General features: G+C 40.4%; 1 pseudogene; it reads right to left on the bottom strand.

Moving 5' to 3' along the window:
* LOC124973108 (mothers against decapentaplegic homolog 1-like) overlaps nucleotides 1-16,189 on the bottom strand; it is a 155,934-nt pseudogene extending 139,745 nt beyond the window's left edge.
* Nucleotides 16,190-17,129: the final 940 nt, after the last annotated feature.

The raw sequence follows: 17,129 nt of genomic DNA on the forward strand, positions 1-17,129 counted from the left end.
GACAGGGCCTCACTGAGTTGCTTAGCTCCTCACCTCTGCTGAGGCTGGCTTTGAAGTTGAGATCCTCCTGCCTCAGCTTCCTGAGCCACTTGGAATCACAGGCATGCACCACCACACACAGCAAGAATTTTTCTTTTGCTTTTCCTTTCTTTTTTATCCCTTTCCCCCTCTATTTTTCTCTCTCCATTTCTTGTCTTCTATCTTTCTTTTCTCTTTCTTTCTTTCTTTCTTTCTTTCTTTCTTTCTTTCTTTTTTCTTTCTTTGTTTTTTACTGATTTTCAGCTTTTCACAAAGTATTCCTTAAAAATATCACTCCCAAACTTTAAATGTAACAGGACCCTGTCTTTTATTTATTGTACAACACTTAGGCAGAATGGATTATGGCCCTTTGTATTCTGTTGCTGACACTGAGCTTTCAGATCTCCAAAGATATTCTCAGTTCCAGGGCTTGGAAACTGTAGGTCACAGGTTGCCTTTTGGCAACTGCAGACTTCAAAGTGATTCAAGCATTACAAAACTGCACCTGATACAAATTTATCAGACTCAGTAAAAATAATCTTTATAGAAAAATACCTACAGTTTATACAATCCCATTTGTCCAGAAGAAAAAGAGGTGGAAATGCAACAAAGGAGCTCATTACCCTTGTGGTGGACAGCCCCTCTTCTGTGCTGGGTGATGGGGTGTGGTCATGTGACCCCAATGTGGTACATTTGCAAGGCACTTGGCAAATTACTTGTTTACTAAGTCCTGCTAGTAGAAGAAAATGCAGGCAATAAATAAAACAATATTTTAGGAAATATCTATGGTTATAAGGGACTGTACTGGTATTATGCCGCCCAAGAAACACCAAGTATTCCAAGTCCATGGTACCTGGAACTGGCTATGCTTTTCAGAGATTTATGGTTCTTTCAACAGCTGCTAGAAACCCAGTGAGCTCTGGAGGATCAGGGGTCTGTCCTTGCATCCCAGAGCTACTGAGCCAAAGAAATCTTGTCTGCTCTCATCATCTGTCTCTCCTGCTATTTTCCTGGAAGCTCTTACTGTCTCCCATTCATCCTTCTTGCTCAGTGTACTGGGCATTGAACTCAGTGGTACTCCACTGCTGAGCTACATCCCAGGGCCTCACTTGAGTGCTTTACCACTGAGCTACATCCTTCGCCCCAGCCTGAACAGCATGGAATATTTTAATTTTTTTTAATCATAGATGGACACAATAACTTTATTTATTTATTTTTGTGTGGTGCTTAGGATTGAACCCTGTGCCTTACACATGCCAGGCAAGTGCTCCATCACTGAGCCCCAGCCCCAGCCCCACCTTGTAAATTCTTCATCAGGGTGCTTCATCCAACTCATTTTCTTTCCCTGCACCTGCTTCCTTTCTCTTGACTTTCTTCATTTAACAGTATTACAGTCTCACTTAATTGAAATAGAATTTCTTCATAAATTCTTCCAAATCCTGCAGTATAGAGAATTTTTAAAAGACACAGATGATAGAAGACCAATGAAGGAATTTCCCATTGCCCTCTGTCCAACCCCAGGGTGAATTGATGGCTGTTAATGACTCTCCCTGGCTTTCTTTCCCATTCATCTTCCTTTTCAGACCCAAGTTCTTCTGGATTCTTGGGTGGTTTAATTTTTGTCTCTTTACTACTGTGGTGCTGTCCCTCCCTTACCTCAATTCTTCCAAAATATTTGCAGTGTCTTCTGTATTGACCTTAATGGCTTCAGTGTCCATCAGACTACAACATATCATTCATTCATTCTGCACCAAGTGCCTGGCCCCATCAAGTGGTGCAGAGATGAACATCAACACTCTACCCCTCCCAGCTGTCCTCTTGGTTCCTTGAGTTTTCTCTCCTCCAGTGACTTTCACAACTCTGCTACATAGCAGCACCCCTTGTGAAGGTTTGGCATGCAGTCGATTATCTTCAAGGTTCTTGCATTCCCAGATGTCTCTGAGGGAAAATTGCAGTGAAGGGCTGTGACTGCTCACAGTGAATGTGCCCTTTTCTCTCATCCCTTCTGCCTTGGAGACCCTACTTTGACTCTTAGCCAGGACAATGGGCAACCATTGCAATCATGGGCATTTGTCTGACAGTTTCCCTAGGAATACCTTGTCCATCCTCAACCTTAGGGACTTGACCACATTTTCCTCTTGTCTGATCCCTAGTTCCAGCCTATATAACTCTGGGGATTGTATCCACTTCAAGGCCCATCACCCAATCTCAGCTGCATTCACAGATACTGGGCTGTGCTTTGGCTTGTTACCAGTGAGCTACAAGGTTGTTCTAAACTCCTGACTCTAATGCAACTTTCCTTCTTCACACATCTCTGCAAGTCACCATGGATTATCCTCCATCTTCTTCTCACCAATAAATTTCTACATCAAATCACTCTACTTCCATTTCTTTCAGTCCAGACTTTCAAACCCTTGCGATTTGCCTTTGGAAAATCCCTCAAAAATTTTAAAGATCCTTAAAATATTCCTAGTTACTAAGTAGAAACCTTTTCTACATTCTCATTCTTCTGTGTCCTATGCTGGTCTTGCTGCTGATAAAACTTCCATTTGAAATTATTCCCTTGGCTTCTGCTTTTACTCTTCCTTTCTCTGTCAGATCCTTCCTTCTTCTTCTGTTATGGCTTCACTAGGTTCTCTCCTGGAACCTGACTGGTTTATTCTCAACCATCTAGGAGCTAAAATCATAGGGAAAAATTTAAAGATTTCATTCCTTAATGTGGAAAAAACCTAAAGATCCCCAATGACCTGGCTCCTTCCCCACTGCCCTATGCTCCACCTACACTCATTACTCAACTGGACCCAGGTCTCCTGGTTGGGTCTTTGCATTTTCTGCCTGGTAGACATTTCTCCCAAAAGTCCTTGGCCTGCACAATACCCAGTGAGATCTTTGGCCAGTTGCTCTTCTCGACTGGGTTGTGCACTCTCTGTGGCCCTCGCTATCATGGCACTGTGACAATATTCTCTTGCCTTTTTTCCATCAGAGTACAGGCTGCCTGACTGCAGGATGGAGGAATTGTTCCCTTTTGTCTCCTGTTACAATGGAGACTCACAGGATGGGTATTTAATGAAGGGAGAAATCACCATCTCTGTGCTAATGAGATCATAGGAACTTGTACACCTGCATTTCCCCCAAAACAGTAACCTTGTGCCAGGTCATCATAATAGCTCAGTTCAAGGATAAATCAATTTATATATTAGATAGACAGGAAACTTTTAGTGTTTTCTTTTTGTTAATCTGATACTTGAAAAATTTTGTAGGGAACAAGTATTGTTTTAGTTAAAAGAAAATGATCTATTTAAAAGAACCTCTCTTAAAAAAATTCAAATATTTTCATACTTTATTATTTAAAACTCATTTGCTTACAGATATCAAAAACCTAAATCAAACTACGTTAAGCAAGAGAGGATTCTCAACAAAGATTCTGGTGTGTATGCATAGTGAAAACAGACATGTGGGAATGCTTTTTAAATCTTAGACCTAGGAACCTGGTTGCCCTAAGACTCCTGTCTCTTCTTCCTTCTGTCCAGGCATAAAAAGAGGTGGCAGAGGACACTTCCCACATTTTATTATATCTTCAGTCATGCAGAGACAAAGCTTCCACTTTCATTTTTAATCCCAATTTCCAAAAGAGTCAGTTCCTGCTTTGACCACCCAAAGAGGGGAAATCACATTACATGGTATGATAAATTTCATATAGGAGACCTGTTTTTAGAAATTGGAATGCAGCTACTAAGATGTAACAGACAATAGTGAACAAAATACTGTCTGAGCAAAAGCAAACACTTTTACTCAGATCCATCTCCTGCCCAGAAATTTCTCCCTTTATCAAAATGCTTCTCATTCTTCAAAGCTCAGCCATAATAACTTTATCTGTAAAACTTTACTGATATCCACTCACCCAAGTCAGGACTATTTCTTCTTTTATCTTTATTCTGTCTTATTTTGTGATTTTCTATAGCTGCACATTAATAAAAGTAGGATATAAAATTAACCCTGGCTTTAAAAGTCAAATCCTACTGATATTGTAATTCCCACACAATAAGTTTGGACAAGTTATTCACCTTCAAGTTGGTTTTATTAAAAAAAATAGGCATGGTTACAGTTTGAACCATAACTGTCCCCCTGAAGTTCTATTGTGATGAAAAATGTGATTCCCAGGGGTGCTTTCAGGGGGGTGGGATCTTTGAGGTGGGGCCTCATGACTGCATGTCACTGGTGGTTGTGTGCACTGGAAGGGTACAGTGGGACACCTATCAGTTCCCTTTCTTCTTTGCTGCTTGGCCATATATTGAGTGTTTTTCCTGCACCACACATATATGTTCTTGCATGATGCATGCCCTTCCTCTCATCAGGGGCCCCAAAGCAGAGGGTCTGTCTGATCCTGGACTGCAACCTCCAATACTGTGAGCCAGAAGGCACATTTCCTCTTTATAAGCTGATCATCTCAATATTTGTTGCAGTAATACAAAGTTGATTAATAGGAGTGGAGGTCAGAGTATTATCTCATGTGCTCCTGTGAGCATGAGAGACATTGTTCAGCAATCCCTTGCTCCTGCCTGCAGCCCAGCAAGCACTCAGCAATACCTTGTTTTCTTCCTTTCATAACCTTCTGGGGGACAAGATTTCCCACTGTGTTCATCAAATACTTTAAAGTGGTCTTCATCAAATGCCTGTTGAACCAAGCTCCTTTGTGTTCTTTCCAGCCAGATACTTTTATTTTTAAATATTTCTTTAGAAGTTGATAGACCTTTTTTATTCATTTATGTGGTGCTGAGAATTGAACCCAGTGCCTCACACATGCTAGGAAAGTGTTCTACCATGGAGCCACAACCCATGCCACCCCAGCCAGATTTAATGAGCTGTATGCTCATTTGCTGAGGAATTCAAATTGCTTTGCATTGATGAATGCAATCTCCATAACATAGGCTTTTTGCCTCCTTTTTACACCTGAGCAAACAGGTGCAGAAAGATTGAGAAACTTGTTGGAGGTAAAATTCTATTAAAGAACATATTGAGGCTGTAGTTGTATGGCCCTCCAATTATTATTATTATTTCTTTTGGTGCCAGGGGATTGAACCCAGTGGTGCTCTGTCACTGAGTTACATCCCCAGCCCTTTTAACTTAATTTTATTTTCAGACAGGTTATCTCTAAGTTGCCCAAGCTGTTTTTGAACTTTTGATCCTCCTGCCTCATTCTCCCAAGATGCTGGGATTACAGGTGTGTAACCACTATGCCTGCCTGAAAGTTATATTTCTAAGATACTTTTATACATATTTTTATCTAAATGATCCTCACCTCAATTTTGTGATAAGGACATGACTACATTATCTCTGCTTAACGAATGAGGAAAAACTCCACAGATGTGGCTAGGCAAAGATGGGCATGAGCTTGTTGAAACCCAGTTCCTCAAGTCAGGGCTTCCTCCTGCTGTACAGTTACAATTTGGGAGGCAATAGTAAGTACAAACTTTTGTTTGGTCACAGTGTGGGATGCTGCATTTTTAGGGATGGGGAGGGTGGATTTTTTTTTAATCTGGCTTTAAAATGGAAAGGAAAAGAACCTTACAATTTTAGGTCTGGTACACCTCCAGGAAAGAAAGAAAATTTGAAGAAGAAAGAGTGGCATCTACCTGGCAAAAAAGAATGTAAGAGTCTGAAATCTGTGTCCCTTATGGACAAAATCATTCTCTTTTTCCTTTGGGAGGGGGTTGGAATCACCCCAAATACATGAGAACTGCAAAAGTGGTAGTTTTCTCTTCTTGTTGTGAGTTCTCAGCACCTTTCCCCACCCTACCCACCATAACAGCCTCATCACCCTTAGCTTAATCTAAGGTTGGAAACGGTTCCTTTTATTGATCAAATGGAACCAAACAATAACTGTCCCTTCTGGATTTCTGCACATTGAGATATGTACCTTTAGATTCTGCTATTTTCTCTCAATTTTTTGAGTTCTACCTATCTTGTCTTTTCTGACTTCAAGATCTTTGCTGTTTATATGATTCCTCTTTATTAGAAATTTAGTTGATTTGTTTTAATTGGCAGAGAATATATGAGGAAAAAAAATCTTTCAAAAGAATAGCAAATCTTACCCTACTATCTAATATATAATGAATGGAAATCACCAATTTTTAATCAAACTAAGCAATAATGGCAAGTACATTTAAAATTTCTATTAGAGAAAGCCCACTAGTTTTGGAATAAATGTACTCAATGTACAAAAGCATAAGTGAATAAAAATTTAACAAAAGAAAATAAAACCATAGTACAAAAAAATTTAAAAAGTTTGAAATGGATTTAAACAGGGATATTCTTTAAAATCCTCCAAATATTCAACAGTTACTATGACAACAATTTGTTTGAAAATGAAAGCCTATTTCTGTAGTGTAAACTCCATAAAACTGCCTGTTAAATTCAAACACTTGACATAACTGGTATTGACATACATAGGCTCTCAATTTCAGAATATCAGGAATTACTCATTTGCTCTCACAGTTATATGAATTAACCAGCTTCATTATGCTTTTGGGGAGAGGATGGAATGTATAAAAAAAAAACCATAAATCTCTAAAAAAATTGAAACAGCCAAACTCAGACATCAGTTTTTTTAAGGCAACAAACTGAATTTTACAGTGTATTCTACATTTGCCATTGTCATTTTCCCTTTCCTCTCCACCTCAAATACTCCTGAATTCACTAGTATAATCAATTCTTCACTTTCAAATATTCTGTACAAGTATACTTAGTATATAGCATATACCTAACATCATTCTGACAGTAGTATGGTCAGCATACAATTTAAGACAGATTACTATGTATATCATAAAGATTTATCTTTACTTAAAACAAACAAAAACCATAACTAAACAAGTAGTTTTAAAATTATGAAAACCCATGAAAGAGGATTCGACATGGGTTCTAACCCTGATAAAAACACACTTCAGAAAGACCAACTGTTAATGCTAAATTTCTGCCAAATGATGACCCGAAAGTGCCAAACACAAAACAACCTCTTAGGACCACTCTTTTCTGATAGATAATCTGTCCCTGGCTTGGCCATATCATCTTTATACAGAGTCCTGCTAAAAGTCTGTAATTTAGTTATTTTACAAGAGAATATTACAATGTAAACTGGACATTTTCTTGATATCAACAGCATGTCATCGAGGGTTTTTGAATTTTTGAGTCCAACAGTTGGTCACAGAGGTCAAGTATTATCAAGGCTCCTTTGTCAGCTCTCCATCAGGTTTGAGTCATCCATCCTTCAAGGATATGCAAGGTTGAGTGGTTTTCAGAGGTAGAAGCCTTGGGCCACTTAAGACACTGATGAAATAGGACTATGAGGTGAACCCATCTGGGTGAGAACTGGATCCAGCCACCGTTGGGGATCATGCAAATGTATCTCAATACAGCAGGGTGTGCTGGTGACATCCTGGTGCTGTTATTGTGCTCCCAAGTTCTGAAAAAAAAAACACAGCAGGGTCATTCAGCTTGATTAACTCAGTGTTCAACTTATGAACTAAAAGAAGTTCACCTAATCAGGGACTGACTGAAGTGACAGACTGTTCCCACAAGAATAATGCATATGCACACACACCATCTGGCAGATGAACTGTGGTAGATTGTGCTGGTCAAGTGAATTCCATCTATGAACTCCAGATCAAGAATCACTAGTCTTGGGGTTGGAGATGTAGCTCAGTTGTTAGAGTGCTTGCCTACCATGCACAAGGCACTGGGTTCAATAACCAGCCCCACAAAAAAAAAACTTAAAAAAAAATAAAGGAATCACTAGTCTTGGGGAATGAAAGTTTTAAAAGATATTATAAAAGCCTAGAAAAAGAACATACCACCACCAAAAGTAGAAGACAGAAAATAATTAAAAGACATTATAAAGTTGTCTTAATAAAGATACTTTTAAACTTTCATTTTTATTTCCCATTCCATTCTGATAGTAATGTAATAGCTTTTTTTTTTTGTTAAAGAAGTGTCAGACTAGGGCGGGCCAAGATGGCGGACTAGAGGGCGGCTGCATTTCACGCTGCTCCAGGACGCAAGATTCAAAAGAGGAGATAGTGAGAGACTTGGGACCAACTCAAAGCTGCCGGGTGAGTCTCTCCTGTTGGGGAGGCGTCCCGGATGGGGCGGTAGCCCCGGAACGCAGGGAATTTGTGAAGTGGAGTTGCTCGACGAGACGCCCCTCCCCCCCGCTGGATCGGTAAACTCGGACAACTGGGATCATCGTAGAGGAGGCGGCTCAGCATAGCGCTTGGACTCGAGCAGCCGCTGGGGCTCCGGGCGGCTGCCTGGGGAGGAGTTGCATGGCGAGCTGTTTGGACCCAGAACAAACACTTCTGAACACCGGGGGGTTGCCCAGAGGAAGAGGAGGAGCGCTGCGGGACGCTTGGTCTAGGAGGGACTGCAACAGAGCCACGGGCAGTTGCCAGAGGAGGAGCTGTGTGGTGAGCTGTTTGAACTCAGAGTGGGCGCTCCTGAGCACCGGGGGAGTGCCCGGAGGAAGAGGAGGAGCATGGCTGACGCTTGGTCTGGGAGTGACTGCATCAGAACCACAGGCGGTTGCCAGAGGAGGAGCTGTGTGTTGAACTGTTTGAACTCAGAGCAAGCACTCCTGAGTGCCGGGAGGGTGCCCGGAGGAGGAGGAGGAGCGCGGCGTGTTACTTAACCTGGGAGTGACTGCATCAGAGCCGTGGGCGGTTGCCGGAGGAGGAGCTGCGTGACGAGCTGTTTGAACTTGGAGCAGCTGCTCCAGAACACTGGTGGCCTGCCTGGAGGAGGAGAGCGGTGGGATGCTTAGTCTGGGAGTGACTGCATCAGAACCACAGGCGGTTGCCAGAGGAGGAGGAGAGTGGTGAGTTGATTGGACTAAAAGCAACCGCTCCTGAACACCGGTGGCCTGCCTGGAGGAGGAGCGTGGTGAGTCACCTGGTCTCGGAGCCACCGCTCCTGAACACCCAGGGGGCTACCCCAAGGAGGAGGAGGAGGAACAGGGTGGGTCACTTGGACTTGGAGTGACTGCCTAGCGCTACGGGTGGTTGGCGGGAGGAGGAGACCCGAAGTGAGTTGTTTGGACTCCTAGTGACTGCGTCGGAAACCGGGCGGCTGTCCGGAGGAGGAGGTGTGTGGCGGGTCTCTGGGTCTCGGAGCTATTGTACGGGGCTCCAGGTGGTGACTCAGGGGAGGGGCTCCATAGCCAGGCGATTGGTGCAGAGCAGGGTCCCAGGAGCTAGGTGGCTTCTTGCTGGAAGAGCCACACAGAGACACGCCTAGGGGCAGAGCGAAGTTTCCAGGACTGCAGGCAGATTATCTGGGAGAGGCAGCCTAAGGAGACTCGCCTGCGAAGGGTGAGGCTCCCAGGCCCAGGATGTAGGTCCGGGCCCCTGGGATCGCTGCAGAAGAAGACAGCCCAGCCCAGGGGGTAGTTATAGATTGAGGGGAACCTCTAGGAGGGCAACTGACCAGCGAGACGTCCCCACCAAGTGACTCTTCCCGGCCGGGGGAGGTTTTCCCACAGGGACGGTAAAGCCAGAGACATAGGCACAAACAGGCCTTGCCTCAGCCCACAGTCTAGTTCCCCATTGGATGACCATTGGTCAACAAGTGGAGGCACCTCTGCCCACTAGCAGGGAATATACGCCACCTGAGGGTTACCACACCTAGAGAGGCAGCTTCTTCGTGGAGCTCTGCATTATCAACCTCCTCCAAGACTTCAGGCTACTGAAGGATGAGAGGGGATATACTAGCAATCTTCAGGGACATTATAAGTTGATAGAGGAAATCTGCAACATCTTAATGACCCACTGATCCCTGAACAATATGAGAAAACAAGAGAAGAAAATGCCCCAAACAAATCTAGATGTTACATCAATAAAATCCAACGACAGCATGGCAGAAGAAATGACAGAAAGGGAGTTCAGAATGTACATAATTAAAATGATTAGGGAAGCAAACAATGAGATGAAAGAGCAAATGCAGGCATTGAACGATCGCACCAATCGACAGTTAACAGAGCAAATTCAGGAAGCAAAAGATCATTTCAATAAAGAGTTAGAGATATTGAAAAAAAACCAAACAGAAATCCTTGAAATGAAGGAAACAATAAACCAAATTAAGAACTCCATAGAAAGCATAACCAATACAATAGAACAGCTGGAAGACAGAACTTCAGATATTGAAGACAAAATATTTTACCTCGAAAACAAAGTTGAACAAACAGAGAAGATGGTGAGAAATCATGAACAGAATCTCCAAGAACTATGGGATATCATGAAAAGGCCAAATTTGAGAATTATTGGGATTGAAGAAGGCTTAGAGAAACAAACCAAAGGAATGAACAATCTATTTGAAGAAATAATATCAGAAAATTTCCCAAATCTGAAGAATGAAATGGAAGATCAAGTCCAAGAGGCTTATAGGACTCCAAATACACAAAATTACAACAGACCCACACCAAGGCACATTATAATGAAAATACCTAACATACAAAATAAAGACAGAATTTTAAAGGCTGTGAGAGAAAAGAACCAAATTACATTCAGGGGGAAGCCAATAAGGATATCAGCAGATTTTTCAATCCAGACCCTAAAGGCTAGAAGGGCCTGGAACAACATTTAACAAGCTCTGAAAGAAAATGGATGCCAACCAAGAATCTTATACCCAGCAAAACTTACCTTCAAATTTGACGATGAAATAAGATCATTCCATGATAAACAAAAGCTAAAAGAATTTACAAAAAGAAAGCCAGCATTACAGAACATTCTCAGCAAAATATTTCATGAGGAAGAGATAAAAAACAAAGAAGCAAATCAGCAAAGGGAGGAATTATCCTAAAGGAATTGTCAAATAAAGGAAGAACCAAGATGTGTCAAAAACTTTAAATATGAACCAAATGACTGGGAATACAAATCATATCTCAATAATAACCCTGAATGTTAATGGCCTGAATTCATCAATCAAAAGACATAGACTGGCAGATTGGATTAAAAAGAAAGATCCAACAATATGTTGCCTGCAAGAGACTCACCTCATAGAAAGACATACCCATAGACTAAAGGTGAAAGGATGGGGAAAAACATACCATGCACATGAGCTCAGCAAAAAGGCTGGAGTATCCATCCTCATTTCAGATAATGTGGACTTCAAGCCAATGTTAGTTAGAAGGGATAAAGAAGGACATTTCATACTGCTTAAGGGAAGCAGAAATCAGCAAGATATAACAATCATAAACATCTATGCCCCAAACAGTGGCTCATCCATGTATGTGAAACAAATCCTTCTCAATTTTAGAAACCAAATAGACCATAACACAATAATACTAGGTGATTTTAACACGCTTCTTTCACCACTGCACAGATCTTCCAAACAAAAATTGAACAAAGAAACCATAGATCTCAATAACACAATCAATAATTTAGACTTAACAGACATTTATAGAATATACCATCCAACCAAGAGCGAATACACTTTCTTCTCAGCAGCACATGGATCCTTCTCTAAAATAGACCATATATTATGCCACAAAGCTAATGTCAGCAAATACAAGAAGATAGAGACACTACCTTGTATTCTATCAGATCATAATGGATTGAAGTTAGAAATAAATGAAAGAGTAAAAAACAGAAAATACTCCCACACCTGGAGATTAAACAATATGTTATTATATGATGAATGGATAACAGAAGATATTAGGAAGGAAATTAAAAAATTCTTAGAGGTAAACGAGAACAAAGAAACATCATATCAAAATCTCTGGGACACTATGAAAGCGGTACTTAGAGGAAGATTTATTTCATGGAGCGCATTTAATAAAAGAAGTAAAACTCAAAAAATAAATGAACTAACACTACAGCTCAAAGCCCCAGAAAAAGAACAGACCAACACCAAAAGTAGTAGAAGACATGAAATAGTTAAACTGAGAGCTGAAATCAACGAAATTGAAACGAAAGAAACAATACAAAAAATTGACAAAATAAATAGTTGGTTCTTCGAAAAAATAAACAAAATTGATAAACCTTTAGCCACACTAACAAAGAGAAGACGAGAGAAAACCCAAATCACTAAAATTCGGAATGAACAAGGAAATATCACAACAGACACGACTGAAATACAAAACATAATTAGAAGCTATTTTGAAAACCTATACTCCAACAAAATAGAAAATTTCGAAGACATCAACAGGTTTCTAGAGACATATGAATTACCTAAACTGAACGAGGAGGACATACACAATTTAAATAGACCAATTTCAAGTAATGAAATAGAAGAAGTCATCAAAAGCCTTCCAACAAAGAAAAGTCCAGGACCAGATGGGTTCTCAGCCGAGTTCTACAAAACTTTTAAAGAAGAACTCATTCCAATACTTCTCAAAGTATTCCAGAAAATAGAAGAGGAGGGAACTCTCCCAAACTCATTCTATGAAGCCAATATTACCCTGATTCCTAAACCAGACAGAGACATATCGAGGAAAGAAAATTTCAGACCAATATCCTTAATGAACATCGACGCAAAAATTCTAAACAAAATTTTAGCAAATTGCATACAAAAACATATTAAAAAGATAGTGCACCATGATCAAGTGGGTTTCATCCCAGGGATGCAAGGTTGGTTCAACATCAGGAAATCAATAAATGTCATTCACCATATCAATAGACTTAAAGACAAGAATCACATGATTATTTCGATAGATGCAGAAAAAGCATTTGATAAAATACAGCACCCCTTTATGCTCAAAACACTAGAAAAAATAGGGATAGTGGGAACATTCCTTAACATTGTAAAGGCCACCTACGCTAAACCCATGGCTAATATCATTCTAAATGGTGAAAAACTGAAAGCATTCCCTCTAAAAAATGGAACAAGGCAGGGATGCCCTCTTTCACCATTTCTATTCAATATCGTCCTTGAAACTCTAGCCAGAGCAATTAGACAGACCAAAGAAATTAAAGGGATATGAATAGACAAAGAAGAACTCAAACTATCCCTATGTGCTGATGATATGATGGTATACTTAGAGGAACCAGGAAATTCCACCAGAAAACTTTTAGATCTCATAAGTGAATTCAGTAAAGTAGCGGGATATAAGATCAATGCACATAAATCTAAGGCATTTTTATACATAAGCGATGAATCTTCAGAAAGAGAAATTAGGAAAACTACCCCATTCACTATAGCTTCGAAAAAAATAAAGTATTTGGGAATCAACCTCACAAAAGAGGTGAAAGACCTCTACAATGAGAACTACAGAACACTAAAGAAAGAAATTCAAGAAAACCTTAGAAGATGGAAAGATCTCCCATGTTCTTGGATAGGAAGAATTAATATTGTCAAAATGGCCATACTACCAAAAGTGCTATACAGATTCAATGCAATTCCAATTAAAATCCCAATGATGTACCTTACAGAAATAGAACAAGCAATCATGAAATTCATCTGGAAGAATAAAAAACCCAGAATAGCTAAAGCAATCCTTGGCAGAAAGAGTGAAGCAGGGGGTATCACAATACCAGATCTTCAACTCTACTACAAAGCAATAGTAACAAAAACGGCATGGTATTGGTACCAAAATAGAAAGGTGGATCAATGGTACAGAATAGAGGACACAGACACAAACCCAAATAAATACAATTTTCTCATACTAGACAAAGGTTCCAAAAATATGCAATGGAGAAAAGATAGCCTCTTCAACAAATGGTGCTGGGAGAATTGGAAATCCATATGCAACAGAATGAAAGTAAACCCATATCTCTCACCATGCACGAAACTAAACTCAAAATGGATTAAGGATCTCGGAATCAGACCAGAGACCTTGCATCTTATAGAAGAAAATGTAGGTCCAGAGCTTCAACATGTCGGCTTAGGACCAGACTTCCTCAACAGGACTCCCATAGCACAAGAAATAAAAGCATGAATTAATAACGGGATAGATTCAAACTAAAAAGCTTTCTCTCAGCAAAGGAAACTATCAGCAATGCAAAGAAAGAACGTACAGAGTGGGAGAAAATCTTTGCCAATCATACTTCAGATAGAGCGCTAATCTCAAGAATCTATAAAGAACTCAAAAAACTCTACACGAAGAATACAAATAATCCAATCAACAAGTGGGCTAAGGAAATGAATAGACACTTCACAGAAGAAGATATACAAGCAATCTACAAACATATGGAAAAATGTTCAACATCTCTAGTAATAAGAGAAATGCAAATCAAAACCACCCTAAGATTCCATCTCACCCCAATTAGAATGGCGATTATCAAGAATACAAGCAACAACAGGTGTTGGCGAGGATGTGGGGAGAAAGGTACACTCTTACATTTCTGGTGGGGTTGCAAATTAGTGCAGCCACTCTGGAAAGCAGTGTGGAGATTCCTTAGAAAACTTGGAATGGACCCACCATTTGACCCAGCTATCCCACTCCTTGGCCTATACCCAAAGGACTTAAAATCAGCATATTACAGAGATACAGCCACATCAATGTTCATAGCTGCTCAGTTCACAATAGCCAGATTGTGGAACCAACCTAGATGTCCTTCAACTGATGAATGGATAAAGAAAATGTGGTATATATATACAATGGAATATTACTCAGCCATAAAGAATGACAAAATTATGGCATTTGCAGGCAAATGGAGGAAACTGGAGAATATCATGCTAAGTGAGATAAGCCAATCTCAAAAAAACAAAGGAAGAATGATATCGCTAATAAGTGGATGATGACACATAATGGGGGGTGGGAAGGGTTAGTTTTCAATCCCTAGATGGTTCTACATATAAATGCAGAATCCACAGTTATGTAAGGTCAGCTGGATATTCTTTATCTCCATAAAGGGACATATGTATAAAAACTAGGAATATCTTATAATAGTAACAAATGATGTCACAGCCTAATTCCTTCATATCCATAAGTGTTCTCATAGACAAAGTGGTAAGTCCCAACTGCCACCATGATGTACTTTCCTCGTGTACATCGATGCCAAGCAACAGCATGTTACTTCCTAATTTTCTCCTTTTGTGATATATTTAAGATAGATTTGTCTACAGAAATGTATAGAACCAAAGTGAAACAAAAAATAAATCCAGAAATGCAACATTTACTAAAAATTAGTGGTAATGGTACTGCAGTGATGATTTTCACAGCCTGTTTCCAACAGAGCTGATTAAACAGTTCTAAGCTGTTAAAATGTATGGAACAGTCATGGGCTGCTACAGTTTGGATTGGGAATGTTCCCTGCAGGCCACATGTTAAAGGCTGTTCCCCAGAGTGGCATAATTGGCAGGTGGTGAGACCTTTAAAATGTGGGCCTACTGAAGGTCTTCCAGTCCTTGAGGGCACACCCTTGAGGGGCAGAGTGGAACCCCAGTTTCCATACTGGAGAGGAGTTTGATCTGCCATGCATGCCACGCCATTATGCATTGCTTTGCCACAGGCCCCAAAACAAGGAATCCAAATGATCATGAACTGAAACCCCTCAAATTGTGGCCCAAAAGACCTTCTCTCCTTACGAGTTGATTATCTCAGGTATTTGTTACAGTGAGAGAGCTAGTGGACTAACACATGGGCTCACATTGTCTTTCTCCCACACAAAGACACACACGCAAGTTGGCCTGATACTTTGGAAATACAACCAAAGACAGAAATTCTGTTGTTTCAAAGACTATGAATCTGCTGCTTGGCACATAAAGCAATCAACACAGAAAGACATACACACCAGGGCTTTCTATGCACTTATAGAGGTAGGGACTGACACAGACTTCCTTCTGCTTGAAGCCAAAAGGAAACTTGCAGCACTCCAGGGGCTTCAACTCATGGTGACTCTGAAGATCTGGTCAGCACCACACACAGCAATAAATGATGTGAGGCAGTGCCTTCTGGTTGGAGACCTGCAGCCTGCCATTCAGTGGGCAGGGAATGGTGACACAGTGACTAGGCTGCCCGGGGCAGCTCAGAGCTTTCTCCAGCTCCTCCATGGCTCCCTTATTCTTCTTCAGTTTTTTAACCAATGAAGCAAGAGCCTTGCCTGACCATTTTTCTTCTTTGTCACGCTGTTTCCACCCAAGAAGTTTCTTCACAGTTGGACTTGTGAAGGAAAACAAACTCATCACACTCATAATGATGGTGCTGGATACACACTCCTGGATGTGGTGAAAAACAGGGGTCTTCCCATGTAAAAGGGCAGCAAAGGAGATCACAGTGTATTTACATAGGATTCTCTGTAACTTCTTAGTTTGCAGTCCTGACAGGTAGAAATCACTATTCCTGCTGTTCTAAAACATAATCCAAAGTCATTACCTAGAAAAGAAAAAAAAAGGGGGAGATGTTTAGAATCACACAAACATAATTAATTTAATTACTATGTGACAGGTGACAATTTTAAGTACTTTTATGTACAGAAGGTTCCTGGCTTACAGTGATTCAACTTCACCACTTTTCTACTACACAATGGTTTTACTTGGATGGAACCCTGTCCTAAGTAAGCAAGTATCTGTCCTAGTTTGCTAAGAACTGAATGGTATTCCCCTGAAATTCACATACTAAAGCCCCAGCCCCTGTTGGGACTTGGGATGTGGGCCTCTAAGGAAGTATTTAGGGGCAAATAAAGTCATAAGACTGGCACTGTACTCCAACAGGATTGATGGTCTTATAAGAGGAAGAAGGAGATCCCAAAAACCTGTGCCCAAGAACTGAGGAAGGGCTGTGTGAGCAAAGAGCATGAAGGCAGCCATCTGCAAGCCAGGTAGACAGCCCTCCAGAAATGAGAGAAAGTAAATTTATTTTTAAAAAACCCAGTTTAAGGTACAGAGACGAATGCAGAACTGTACACAATATTTAACCCTTTTAACAATCCTTTGACATAGGTGATGGAACCACTGCCATTTTACAGATGAGTAAATTAAGACAATTTAAAAGTAGTATGTCATTTTTTTTAATGTAAGCATTGGGATAGAAACAAATAACACCTTAGTGTAAATAAATCCAAATTCTCAACTAATACTGTGTTGCCTCTATTGAGATTCATTTGTAAGTCCTAAAAATATACATACCTCAATCAGTAAAAACTGAAATCAATAGAAAGCAGTAAAAATACATCAATCTTAACACC

This window comes from Sciurus carolinensis (assembly GCF_902686445.1).
Source record: "Sciurus carolinensis chromosome 14 unlocalized genomic scaffold, mSciCar1.2 SUPER_6_x, whole genome shotgun sequence".
In the NCBI taxonomy this organism is placed as follows: Eukaryota; Metazoa; Chordata; class Mammalia; order Rodentia; family Sciuridae; genus Sciurus; species Sciurus carolinensis.